This window comes from Suncus etruscus, chromosome 9 (genome assembly GCF_024139225.1).
Source record: "Suncus etruscus isolate mSunEtr1 chromosome 9, mSunEtr1.pri.cur, whole genome shotgun sequence".
NCBI classification, from domain to species: domain Eukaryota; kingdom Metazoa; phylum Chordata; class Mammalia; order Eulipotyphla; family Soricidae; genus Suncus; species Suncus etruscus.
This window is the reverse complement of record NC_064856.1, coordinates 69,221,733-69,235,318: the sequence shown is the minus strand read 5'-3', so window position 1 is coordinate 69,235,318 and position 13,586 is coordinate 69,221,733. Positions and strand designations below refer to the sequence as shown.

General features: G+C 42.3%; 1 non-coding gene and 1 pseudogene across 1 annotated transcript; one reads left to right on the top strand and one right to left on the bottom strand.

Moving 5' to 3' along the window:
• The first annotated feature begins 472 nt into the window (after positions 1-472).
• Positions 473-5,342, top strand: LOC126018913 (heterogeneous nuclear ribonucleoprotein L-like; annotated as a pseudogene).
• Positions 5,343-11,783: 6,441 nt separating this feature from the next.
• Positions 11,784-11,913, bottom strand: LOC126019274 (small nucleolar RNA SNORA22). The gene has a single exon (XR_007499005.1). It is a non-coding gene; the product is annotated as a small nucleolar RNA SNORA22 (small nucleolar RNA).
• Positions 11,914-13,586: the final 1,673 nt, after the last annotated feature.

Sequence of the window (13,586 nt, the reverse complement as noted above, 5' to 3'; positions counted from 1 at the left end):
CAAAGTCATCAAGTCTGGCAGACTGGTACAGTCTCTCAAAGGGGGAATTGACTATAATGGAAAGATACAAGGGGATACCAGAAAGCCTAGGAAAAGAAAAGCACAGGATGGGCGGCCTTCATATTCAAGGCTTGGTTGTATGAGCAGCTTGTTATTTCAAAGGCCCTTAAAGTAGATACTCTACAGGACTCTTATTCTGGAATTTAAACTGCTTTAATCAAATCTTGCCCTCTTTTCTCCCATACTGTAGAGGTATTTGCAATGTGGGCATAATTCCGGTTCCCCACAATGCTCGTAGGCTTCTGTTCCTCTACAGTGGTTCCTGATGCTCACATTCTCTATCACTAAAAATGGCTGCCAGCACCCCTGGATACTCCTTGCCCTGTCTTGCCCTGGCCAAACACTGACAGAAAACCTGCATGGCCGGCCTCCCCAGAGTCTGCCAAAACCTAAAAAAATTGGGAATAAGAGGATGACACAGCGGTCACTGGTGCTTTCTGAGAGTAAAGAGAGAAAAAGTAGAGCTGCCCTATTTATTCTTCTCCAAAATGGCCCTGTGGAGTCAAGGGAGCTGTACCAGAAGTAGGGATCTTCACATTATTATGTAATAGTTGCATTTAACAAAGGATCATCAGAAAAAGGGTGTAATCTGGGTCACCCTCCCTCATAGAGCAGCGACTGGAAGAGTTATATTTCTCCTGGGATGTGTCCAAAAACTCACTGTCATGTGCTGGGACTTTCAGCCCTAGTTGATTGGAAAGGTTAAGTTTCAGGATTAAGCTTCAGAGGAAAGTAAAGGACAAATCAAAAGTAGGAGGAGGAAGAGGAGGGAGGAAGTGGAGAAGGATGAAGATGAGGATGTTCATGTTCTGTTCTTGACAGTGATTTTTATGCCATTTACGATATATATCTGAGAATTTAGCAATACCTCTCACGCAGACACCCCTTTGAAACTGGGCTAGAGAGGTGAAGCAACCAGTAAGGGTCAGTAGGAATCAGTGAAAAATTCACGACACCCAGGACTCAAGGCCAGGACTGTCCCAAAGGCTTGATTCACTGGACTGTTCCCTGCTCTGGTAGAGTAACTCTTCACAGCCACCTGCTGATAACCCTTCCCAAATATCTCAGGCTTCCAGTACTCTGAAACCTGCCTCTTCCCAAACCTTATGGGCCGCGCCCCCTGCTGGCCAGTCTGGATTTACAGAATCATACAACCATCTTTGTCACCTAGCTGCACTTTTGGAAATTACTTTCTTTCAGAACTCTTTGATGAGTTACAACGGGGGTCTCAAACTCAATTTACCTGTGGGCTGCAGGAGGCAAAGTCGGGATGAGGGAAAGCCTCAAAAGGGATTTGGCTTACCGAAGATTTGCAGTAAGAATAGCAGTAGTAAGAAAAAACATTGCAAAAAATCTCATCAAACATTTGCATACCCCTAAGGGATATGCTCGGGGTATGCAAATGTTTAATGCCATGTTTTTCTAACTAATGCTATTTTTATTGCGATTATTTGGTAAGCGAATAACCGAGAGTACTGCGATATTTGAAGGCTGGCCACGGGCCAGAAAATGTTGTATGGAGGGCCACAAAAGGCCCGTGGGCCGCGAGTTTGAGACCACTGAGTTACAGCAATCAATATCTAGAGGCAGAAGTAATAAAATGCTTTTTCCTTTGTTTCTTGATTTTCCACAGCTAACAAGAATAATTCATGGAACAGGCACAAACTTTCCTTTTCATAAACTTTCTGTGATGTTGGGTCAGATTAATAATTAAAAGGTTAAGATACCTTTAGCAGGTGACTACAACTGGATTCCAGGCACTCCATATGATTTCTGTCTGTCTCTCTGTCTCTCTTTCTCCCTCTCTCACCTTTTTCTTTTAGACACTTTGATTTTTAATATTTTTAATGAAGCAGTTCTATAAATATTACATTTTATATAAAATATTTATTTAAGCACCATGCTTACAAGCATGATAGTAGTTGGGTTTCAGTCATAAGCAGAACACCCTCTTCATTAGGGAAAAGGACAACATTCACATCACCAATGCCCCCACCCCTCCTACCCAACCCCTGCCTGTATTCAAGAAAGGCATTCTACTTCACTGACTCATTAAGATGGTCATGATAGTTGTTAGGGTAGTTATTTCCAAAACTACACTCAGCACTCTATGTGGTTCGCTTCAGATTGTGAATGGGTCTTTTGGCCCTCATCACTATTGTCTCTAAGGATTATTATAATAATGTCCTAATTTTCTGAAAACGCATAGATGAGTGACACTATTCTGTGTCTATCTCTCTCCCTCTGACTTATTTCCCTCAGCATAATAGATTACATGTACATCCATGTATAGGAAAATTTTATGACTTCATCCCTCCTGAAGGCTGCATAATATTCCATTGTGTATACGTACCACAGTTTCTTTAGCTGCTCCTCTGTTGAAGGGCATCTTGGTTGTTTCCAGAGTCTGACTATAATAAATAGTGCTGCAATGAATATACGCATGAGGAACACATTTTTGAATTGCATTTTTGTGTTCCTAGGGTATATTCTTAGGAGTGGAATAGCTGGATCATATGGGAGCTCAATTTTCAGAGTTGTTTTTTTGTTTGTTTGTTTTGTTTTTGTTTTTTAGGTATCTTCATATTGTTTTCCAGAAAGTCTGGACTAGATGGCATTCCCACCAGCAGTGAATACGAGTTCCTCTCTCTCATACCTTCCCCCACCACCCACATTGAATCTTCTTGTTCTTTGTGATGTGTGCCAGTCTCTGATACTTGAGAGGCTACCCAATTTTTATATTAATTGGTATTTTCCTAGTGATTAGCGATGTGGAGCAATTTACTTTCATGTGCCTTGTGGCCATTTGTATTTCTTTTTTGAGAAATTGTTCATTTCTTCTCCCCATTTTTTGATGGGTTAGATGTTTATTTCTTGGTAAGTTGTGTCAGTATCTTGTATATTTTTATAGTAGACCCTTATCTGATGAGTATAGGGTGAACAGTTTTTCTCATTCTGTGGCTGGCTTTTGTATACTAGGGGCTATTTTCTTTGATGTACAGAACTTTCTCAGCTTAATATAGTCCCATGTGTTTATCTCTGCTTCCACTTGTTTGGAGAGTGCTGTTTCCTCCGTGAAGATACCATTAGTATAAATGTCATGGAGTGTCTTACCTACATGGTTTCTATATACCTTATGGTTCAGGCCTGTTGCAAAGGTACTTAATCAATTAGGATTTGACCTTTGTGCATGATGCTAGAAGGAGATCTGAGTTCATTTTATTTTGCAAGTGTCTGACCAGTTGTGTCAACACCACTTGTTGAAGAGGCTTTCCTTGCTCCATTCTGCATCTCTTGCCCCTTTATCAAATATTAATTGATTGTATGTCTGGGAAGCTTTCTCTGAACACTCAAGTCTATTTCACTGCTCTGAGAGTCTATCTTTATTCCATTACCATGGTGTGTTAATGAACATAGCGTTGTAATACAGTTTAAAGTTGGGGAAAGTGATCCAACTTAACTTTCCTTGGATTTGTTATTATATATATGATATAAATCATAATTGTTAGAGTACTATTATAGTAATAAGATACACAAAATTGTGCCTAACTCATGAATTCTATGCTTCTCATCCTTATTTCTTCAGCCACTGTAAAACCATATTAAGCTGGAGAAATGCGTATGCGGCTGGAGCAGAGGCAGCATCCAGACGAGCAGCGGAGGCATTCCGAGAGATGGTGAAGATGGTGGTGGCGGAAGGTAGAGGCGGTGGCGGCTGCAGTGAGGGCTGCGGAGCCCCTATGTGGCTCAAGACTGACAATACCGGGGACCAGCACGAGGCTGCTGCAACAGCTGAGGAGGCGGGGCGGTGGAGGTGGGGAGAACTACGATGACCCGCACAAAACCCCCGCTTACCCAGTCGTCCACATCAGGGGCCTGGTTGATGGTGTGGTAGAAGCTGATCTTGTAGAGGCCTTGCATGAATTTGGACCCATCAGCTATGTGGTGGTGATGCCTAGAATAAGACAAGCGTTGGTGCAGTTTGAAGATTGTTGGGGGCTTGCAACGCCATGAACGACAACCAAATCTATATCACTGGTCACCCTGCTTTTGTGAATTACTCGACTAGCCAGATATCCCGCCCTGGAGACTCGGATGATTCCAGGAGTGTCAACAGTGTGCTTCTCTTCACCATCTTGAACCCCATCTACTCCATCACTACGGATGTTCTGTACACTATCTGTAACCCTTGTGGCCCTGTCCAGAGAATCGTCATTTTCCACAAGAATGGAGTCCAGGCAATGGTGCAATTTGACTCCGTGCAGAATGCCCAACGGGCCAAGGCCTCCCTCAACGGGGCTGACATCTACTCGGGCTGCTGCGCTCTGAAGATTGAATATGCAAAGCCTACACGCTTGAATGTGTTCAAGAATGATCAGGATACTTGGGACTACACTAACCCCAATCTCAGTGGACAAGGTGACCCAAGCAGCAACCCCAAGAAACGCCAGAGACAGCCCCCTCTCCTGGGAGGTCATCCTGCGGAATATGGAGGCCCCACGTGGGTACCACAGCCATTTCCATGATGAGGGCTATGCCCCCCCCACGTCACTACGAAGGACGAAGGATGGGCACACCCGTAGGGGTCGCTATGTCCCCCAGTATGGGCACCCCCACCCCTTCCCCCACCACCCGAGTATGGCCCTCACCCATGCAGCCCCGTGCTCATGGTCTATGGCTTGGACCAGTCTAAGATAAACTGTGACCGAGTCTGCAATGTCTTCTGCCTGTATGGCAATGTGGAGAAGGTCAAATTCATGAAAAGCAGCCTGGGGCTGCCATGGTGGAGATGGCTGATGGCTACGCTGTGGACCGTGCCATCACTCACCTCAACAACAACTTCATGTTCGGGCAGAAGCTGAACGTGTGTGTCTCCAAGCAGCCTGCCATCATGCCTGGCCAGTCGTATGGGCTGGAAGACGGTTCCTGCAGTTACAAAGACTTTACTGAGTCGACAAACAACCGCTTTTCCACTCAGAGCAGGCCGCCAAGAATCGTATCCAGCACCCAAGAAACCTTCTGCACTTCTTCAATGCCCCCCTGGAAGTGACTGAGGAGAACTTCTTTGTGGTCTGTGATGAGCTGGCAGTAAAGCGCCCATTGTCTTTAAAGTCTTCTCCGGCAAAAGTGAAGGCAGCACTTCAGGGCTGCTGGAGTGGGAATCCAAGAGAGATGCCCTGGAGCCTTTGGGCTTCCTGAACCATTACCAGATGAAAAACCCAAATGGCCCATACCAGTACACCCTGAAATTGTGTTTCTCCACTGCTCAGCATGCCTCCTAACTGGGTAACTAGGAAGTAGTTCTCATTCTAGCAGGAAAACATTGCCCATCACCAGACCTCCAATTTGAGCCTCTGCCAGAGTACAGAGATCCGAGAAGGTCAACATCCATTATTGTCTATGCTGTTGTGGAAACTGCTCATCCAGAGCCCTCCAGCTAAACCGAGAATCCCCTAGGTTGAAGGCAAAAATCCACCCTGCCAGAACTGACTTCGATGATCTCCTACATAGATTAATTTTATAACTTAACTTGAAATGAATCTCATACAGTTTCTATACCACTTCATTACACACAATCGTTTACCTAAATACCTATTTTCGCTGAAGAGTCTGCCTGGGTCCAGGAGGAGGAATAGGACCAGGAGGAAGCTGCGGCAGGAATCTGCCCTGTCTCGGGGACCTTGCCTGCAGGATTTTCTTTTTCCACACAAGCATCATACTGGGCATCTCAGGTTTCTTTTTGGGCCGGAGGGACAGGGCGGGGGGTAAGGGGGGGTCGGGGAAGATGGGAGGGTACCTGGGGGAAGAATGGAGACGGGGTAGGATGGCGGCAGGATAGGAGAGAGGTATCAAAAGGAGTTGTTTGGGGAAGGCCAATTAGGGAAGGGGTGGTGAGGAAGTGGTTGGCAATTTGAGGGAAGTGGATAATAAAATTAAGGGTACAGGATATATCAGGAGGAATAGAGGCAAGTGTAGTCGTGCGGATTTGAGGGAAGTGTACTCTGAAAGGTCTCAGCATCTCGAGTCAAATGAGAGTGAGGTTCGGCTGAAGTGCATTTACTTCCCAGTGACATCATACATCATATTGTGACGCCGATGCCCCTTATGACGTCCCCTTGCACTCACAGGACAAGCATGTCTAGCCAGTTATTTTAGGAGTTTCTGATCAGAATGGTCATGCAAAAGAAATAAGGTGGAATGTGGGGAGTGGTAATGGCACCAAGCTTTCTTTTCCTATTGGGTCTGGGAAATAGAGTATCCTAAATAGATTCCTGTTTGAGAGATGTTTCTAGTTAGATACATTAAGCATGGACCTCTCTGCTCATCTCTAGATGATAATTACAAGAAAATTAATGATATAATGTGGAGAGGATGAATCATTGATATTCCATGTAATTTTCAACCTTTTATGGTGGTCTGTCCATTCATCAGCCCATTGGGGGCATGCAACTGATACCATGTCTTAGTATGTGTTGAGAGAACCCAATTTTGGTTGCCTCACTGTTATGTATTGAAGCATTTTCCCATTCAACTTGTCTTCTATTTTATATATATATATATATAGTGGCTGGTTTCTAACTGGGGTCATACTTATGCAAGTCAAAGGCTTTAATCTTTTTCTTCAAATGCCTTTATCTTCATTTTTATCTCCTCAAGTGGTTTCAAAATTTTAGAAAGAGCTAATGCCTTAGTTTACACTCTGAAAACAGAACCTATCACTGTACTTCACTGTTTCAGCCAATATCACGAACGGAAAACACTTCACTGCCACAACTGTCCTCGCACAAACTACCAGTGTCCTTGAGATCTACAGACCTTTGCTTGTCTCTTAGGATGCCTTTTTAAACTTTTGGCTCAATTTTCTGTGTCTGGAGGAGAATACGATTGATTTGGACCCGAAGCTGAGAATGAGTCTGACAGAAGATTACTACTAATGTTAAGGTGCTCTGGCAGAACTCAAAGCTGCATACTGATGAAGGCACTTACTTTGCATGAGCCCAATAATACTCCTTTCCCCAGCACAACACAGTCCCTCTAGTGACCCTCTGAGTAGAGTCAATAAAATCAAGTGAGCCCCCACACTCGCACCATCTCTAAATGTAGTAATTTTATTCAGTGATATTTGATACTAAAGACCATGAATTATGGTATTCTAGTCTAAGATGTCCAATGTACATGGTTTATTTTTTGTTTTGATTGCCAAGAGAGGGCCGTGGAAACTTCAACATAGGATTGACCATTGCCTCGTGTCCTACAATTCAGTCTAAACTCTGTTTTTACTTGAGTTACATTAGATCATTAGAATTCTATCATGATTTATCATTGCATGTCACAGGTGAAGTATCCCTAAAGTATTTCTTTTACCCTTTGCTTCGAAATAAATCTCATACCCTTCATTATATTACTTTCACCTTTCTCTACCTCCACTCCCATTTTCTTTTGACAGCTTCATTTTGTATTCCTGTCCACTCACTTCTATATTTTGAATTATTCCATTTTTGTGTCCTGTGTTACATACTGGGTGAAATAATAAAATAAATTGATTCCTTTTCATTCATGAATAAATCGACTTCCTTTATGGAAATGTTAAAATTTTGTCTCTTACTATAGATGAGCTATATTTTGTTATGTATTCATATGTATCTCTAGTCTGTTCAAATTGGTATTCCCACATGTTTGCTATTGTAAAAAATATTTCAAAAACATTGTGTTGAACGTGTTTTTCTTTTTATCTATTCAACTTACTTGTATAGACACTCTATAGCGAAATTGTCACATGTTACGTTGGTTAGCTCTGTTCATAGCTTCTTGAGATAGTTCCATGCTATTTTCAAATGGATGTGCCAGCGAACATCACTATCAAATGAAAAAGGTTTAGAGTATACCTTCCTATCCATTGCGGGGTCCTGTAAGCCCCCCGAAGGGGCCCGGCCTGCGGAAAACGGTCGAGAGGCTCAGGACAGCCACACCTTTATTTTGCGAGGCTCAGATCACACCACACCTGTAAGAAATCTGGGAGAGGTTAATAATAAATAGCCCAAGACAGAAATTCCATTCAAAGGCATTTATTAAGGTCCAGCACCTTCTTATATAGGGAAGGTAAAGGGGGCAGGCAAAAGGCAATGTCAATCATTCTTTTGGCACGAAAATTACTTCATTATTCCAAATAAGGCAAGTGGGCAGTGGGATAGGGGGCAACACATCTTGCAGTTTCCATAGAAACATCCCGTGACCTTCTAACTGCATTTCTAAACTCTTAACAGATATAAGGTGGGGGCAATGTTCCTACAGAAATAATTTTGTACAGACAATGTAACATATACACAATAATGAATGTCTTGTTAACTCAGGAATCTGGTTAAGGGAGTAAGGCCTCATTTCTGGGAATGCTACCAGGCCGTGTTGCTCTCCTCCGGGCTACAAGGTTAATTATACTTTGCAGCTGCACATTTTTTCCTGTTAGCTCAAGGGCTTGTAGCAAAACAGCACGTAGACAGCTTGTAGCTGGAAAATGGCAGAGAGAGTATAGCAAAATGGCCACTGCCAAGTCACAGTAACCAACATCTCCCCCTTTCTCTTCTAATAAAAGAAGGAAGGTCGTGAGTGGGTGGAGTAGCCATGTCTTAGGCTACAGGGTTTGACCAGGTTGGACATGGCCATAAGCCGCAATTTAAAAGGTGGCTGTGGGCGCAGTGGGTGTGCACAGAGGTCCGAATTGTTCGCCATAGCCGTTTGGAGCCATGCCCTAACTGGGACCCTGCTAATCCCGTCGTAGGCATCTCCACAGCCGAGAGCACAAGGACCAGAGCGAGCTCCGTTTGTTAGCAATGCGCTCTATCTCCTGGAATCTTAATGACTGGAAAGGCAGCTTGATGTTGATAGCCAAGTTTTCACAGGAGTCACGTTGAGTAAGCTGTTGGCAGTGAACCTGAACAAAGGTTTTTGCGGTCTCATCCACCTAATTTTTAACAAAGGCAGTGAGTTTGCGGAGAGCCCATGGACCAAAGGAAAGGAGCAGCATAAGGCTAATAAGAGAGCCCAAAATAGTGGGTAAAAGTGTATGGAGCCAAGGGGAAGAGGAAAACCAGTTCTGGCACCAATTTTGTTCTTGGTTGAAACGTTTCTGAAATTCCTGTATTTCGTTACCGATATGCTGAATACTGTCTCTAACTAACCCAGTTTTGTCTTTAAATACACAACATTGTTCCCGAAGGGCTACACAGATTTCCCCTTCCTTCATAAAGGCAAGATCTAAACCATGACGATTTTGAAGCACAACATGAGCAGGAGAACTAACAGTGTCAGTGAGAAACTGTAAACTATGTTTGATTTCATTAATATTGTTTCACTGCTTGAGGAAGAATACGAAAATTGGATTGAGAGGACACAAGTGAATATATTCCTGTGCCCGTACCAGTGGCGGCACCTATGGCCAGGAGAACTGCAAGGGTAACAGTAGTAAAGAGCTCGCGACGTTGGCGAAAGGAGGAAGGTTAAGGATAGGGGTGGAAAGAAGAGCCCGAAGAAGGGAAGATGTTTTTAGGGATGAGCATGACTAAAACACAGTAGTCATGAGAAAGGGGAAAGGAGGAGCGGATGACAAAAGGAGTTAAGCCAGAAGCACAGGCAAAATAGGTGTCATTAGGTGCTAACAAGTAGGTGTTGGAGGAGGAGTTGGAAATATTGAGGGTGTCGTTGCAAACATTAAGCAGCTGGCTAGGAAGCAAGGAATTAGTAGGCTTAAGGCAAAGGCCAGAGCCTACAACCTGTTTGAACGTAATACCATGTTGAGGTTATGTGTTTCAACGGAGATGAGTGGGATCAGAGGTAGAGTTGAGGTTGCCAAAAACAGCAACGCTTTCGTAAAAGGGGGGTTGAGGAGAGAAGCAAAGCCAACAACGTTCATAAGCTGGGTCTGTGAGGGCTAGAGCAGAGGCATTCATAAGATTCAAAATAACTTGAGAGGAGGAGGATGGGCCAGAAGGCAGAGTCCATAGCTCACAACCTGCCCAACAGTGAGTTCATGACGCTGAGGCTGAACTTCCCAGAGAAGAAGTTCAGAGTCATTGGTGTAGATAGGAGATTCAAACGTTGTGATGCCTTCATAAAACGGCGAAACTGGTGAATAGCAGATTCAACAGTGTTCATAGCTGGTGTTGGAGAGCGCCTGGGCAGAGGCATTGACCATCTGCAGGATGAGGTTCGAGGTGGAAACCGGACCAACAGGTTTGATGGTTAATATAGGCATAAGCAAGGTTCAACGTCCATGACCTGTTTCAAAGGTAAGCCATGGTAGTCTTAACTCCCCATCAGAGGTTAGCAGTGTCGTTGGTGGCAATTACTTTATAGAAGGGCTGCCAGGCAGAGTATTAAATTCAGCATTCCCGTTAGGCAGAGTCAGAAACCGGTCCGGCAGGAAAGGTGGGCTGAAGGACTGGAACGATGGGTGGGTGGCAGGAAGGGTGACAGGCTTTTTTGAGGTGGATGAAGACAGGACTGCGAGAGGCTACGGAGGTTTTCTGTAGATTTTAGCATTTAAAAAATTTTATAATTAATCGCCAATTTTTCAAAAACTTTTAAACTGAACCTAAATGATTTTTCTAAATAAGTTTCTAATTTCCCCAAAACTTAACTGTTCCCATGCAAAAACAAAATACCCACAAAACCCTGCCATACCAGCCCTCCTTTCCTTTTTTCTTTCTTCTTCTTGTTTGTTGTTGTTTTATTTTGTTGCTCTTGTGTTTTTTGTTGTTGCTTGTTTTGGTTCATTTTTTTCTTTCTTCTTTTAAATTGATATTTAGAGTTTCTAGATGGACTCCTCCCATCTTTCTTTTTTTCCCCTACAGAACCACAGGACTTGAATCATCTTGTTCTGCCTCGTAAACTGAGGAAAGAAACAAAGTGGATAGTACAGGGAGAAAACAGTTTCATGAACATTGAGTGGAAATTAAAAATGATCAGACTGAAAAACCAAATCCAACATCAATGACAACAGAATCAAGATACCCAATCTACAACAAGCTATACACAAATGGGTCCTGTTACACTAGCAATCCATGGGGCAAAAGGAAGAGGTGTGGGATGCATGCTGAGAACAGGAGTGGAGGGAAGACAACACTGGTGGTGAGAATAGCCCTAATTCACTGTCATGATGTACCTTGAATATAACAGTGAAAGACTTGTAATTTACATTGGCCACAATAAAAATTATTTCAAAAATATATATCAAGTAATATACATATATAAAAAGATAAATATGTTCAAAGAAGCTTTGGTAGTGAGTGAGAAATAAAATTCTTGTCTCAAATACAGGCAGGGGCTGGGGAAGAAGTAGATGTGGGTCATTGGTAGTGGGAATGTTGCACTAATGAAGGGGAGTGTTATTTTTATAACTGAAACCCAACTACAAACTTGTTTGCAATCATAGTGCTTAAATAAAGATATTACTACATTAAAAAAAAAACAAACAACTGTTCCTACTTTGAAGACTTCAAGTGAATAATATTATATACCAAATTAACAAAATGTTTAAATTATTATAAAATATAGTTAAGGACATGTGATGCATTTCCACACATAGAGCTTAGGACTAAAATTATTTTTGATACTTGTAGTAAATCCTGCTTATAAAATTTACTTTTAATATTACTCATAAAATTAAATATATATATTATTTATTAATACTAGATTTCTTCACTTTGACACAAATATACAGATTTGGATAATGTGCTGATTTTCTGAATACACTTAAAATAATAGTTCTTTCAATGCAAGGGTAAAGAACAACCATTGCTGTAGCACAAAATTAAAACCAAGGGTACTATAAAGCACACCTAGGTATTTACTGTGTAATAAAATTAACTATATTGTTTAAAAAGGCTAATGACATTATTTTCCACATAATTTTTAAATACCTTAAAAATTAAAATAAATTTTCTAATAAAAATATAAAAAACTTAATTTTTAACACTTTTGTGTCCGTTTGGATTTTAAAACACCAGGAAGTTTTTCTTTTGCCAATATTTTGTTATTACAAGTCAAGTGACAGAATTATGACCTTGCTCTAAAATTTTTGAGAGGCATGAACAAAGGGGGTTTATTGCGCTTATCTTTCTGTTGCTTTTTTATTTCTGGAATCTTTTAACCCTTACAGACCTGAATTTAGAAAGTTTCCTAATTTTCAACATTTTAATAATTACTTTAAAACACCCAATGCACAAAACTTAACATTTTTGAACACTTTTAAAACCTCATAATTTTAAGACCTGGAGGTAAGGGGTACCTTGTTGTCACTGCTTTGAAAAACTGTATAAACTTAATAGCTGGATAATGAATATCAATTTTTTCTTTAAAGGAAGCACATGCCAAAGGCCAATTATTTGTATTTTGCATCAACCAATTAATATGCTGTTTTATTTTAAGGTTGAATAGGATAATTAGGTTTATATTCAAAATATTTTATAGAGGGGTTCAGGGCTGGCCCAAGCAAAAAGTACTGAGTAAAGGGTGCATTAGGCTCAGAAGTTTTAACAGCAAAGTGTAGATATCACAAGGTTTTATAGCTTAGCAGCTGATACTTTGTAATTATCCTGCTCACTGGGCCCTTAGAATTATTTGTAGGCACCGCAGCAGTTTCTGTTTTATGGCACTCAGCCTCACTTATATCAGTTTGTTCCTTTGAATTTTCAAGAGGGGGGGCCTGGCCGAGGGATCCAGTGGGCAGAGGACAGACAACTTTAGATTTAGGAGGGTGGGGGAAAGCTTGAAAGGCAGAAACCTGTAAATTAAGAGAAGCAGCCTGTTTTTGAAGGCTTAAAATTTGTTTAAGATTTTCAATTTGGCCAAGTAGTTTCTTTTCTATAACTTTAAGAGGGGGAGCGATGAGAGGAGGGAATCTGCCATGGTTAGGGACTGGGCATTTAGAATTTTTTCCCTGCAGTGCAGGGACCTGTGGGAGGCGTTTGAGAAGGGAGTGGTGGCGGAGGCTGCTGAGCAGGCGGGGGAAGACTTTCTCCATTAGGGAGAGGGACAGGAAAGGTAGTAGCGCTGGTTTTTGAGCCAAGAGCAGTATCAAGTCTGTTAGAGAGGTTGATAGACCATGGATGTAATTGTGGTGAGTTGGGAACTCAAGTCAGAAGTGGGGGAGGGGGAAAGCAGCAAAGTTTGTTGCCTCGTGTAGGGGAGCTGCTGGAACGCTGGGCATGGAGGGCAGCAAGAGCCATGTTGGCAAGCTGGGACCTGGAAAGTGTGTGCTGTGCTTTTAACGTAGGAAAAGTAGCGAGGCCAGCTATAGGAGCATAGAGATCAGAATCCCTGCCTGCCTGCAAGGGCTTTGCAGCGGGGAAAAAAGTCAGCTTTCCAGGAGACAAAGAGTTCAGCTTTAAGTGCCTTGCGGATGATATCGGGCCATTCAGTGGGGGAGACAGCGCCGCCATTTCCCAGCACTTAAAGGCAAGATATAGTATAGGGAGCCTGGGTGCCATAGGTTTTGACTGCCTGAAGCAGTTCAGTAAGATTTTTAAGGG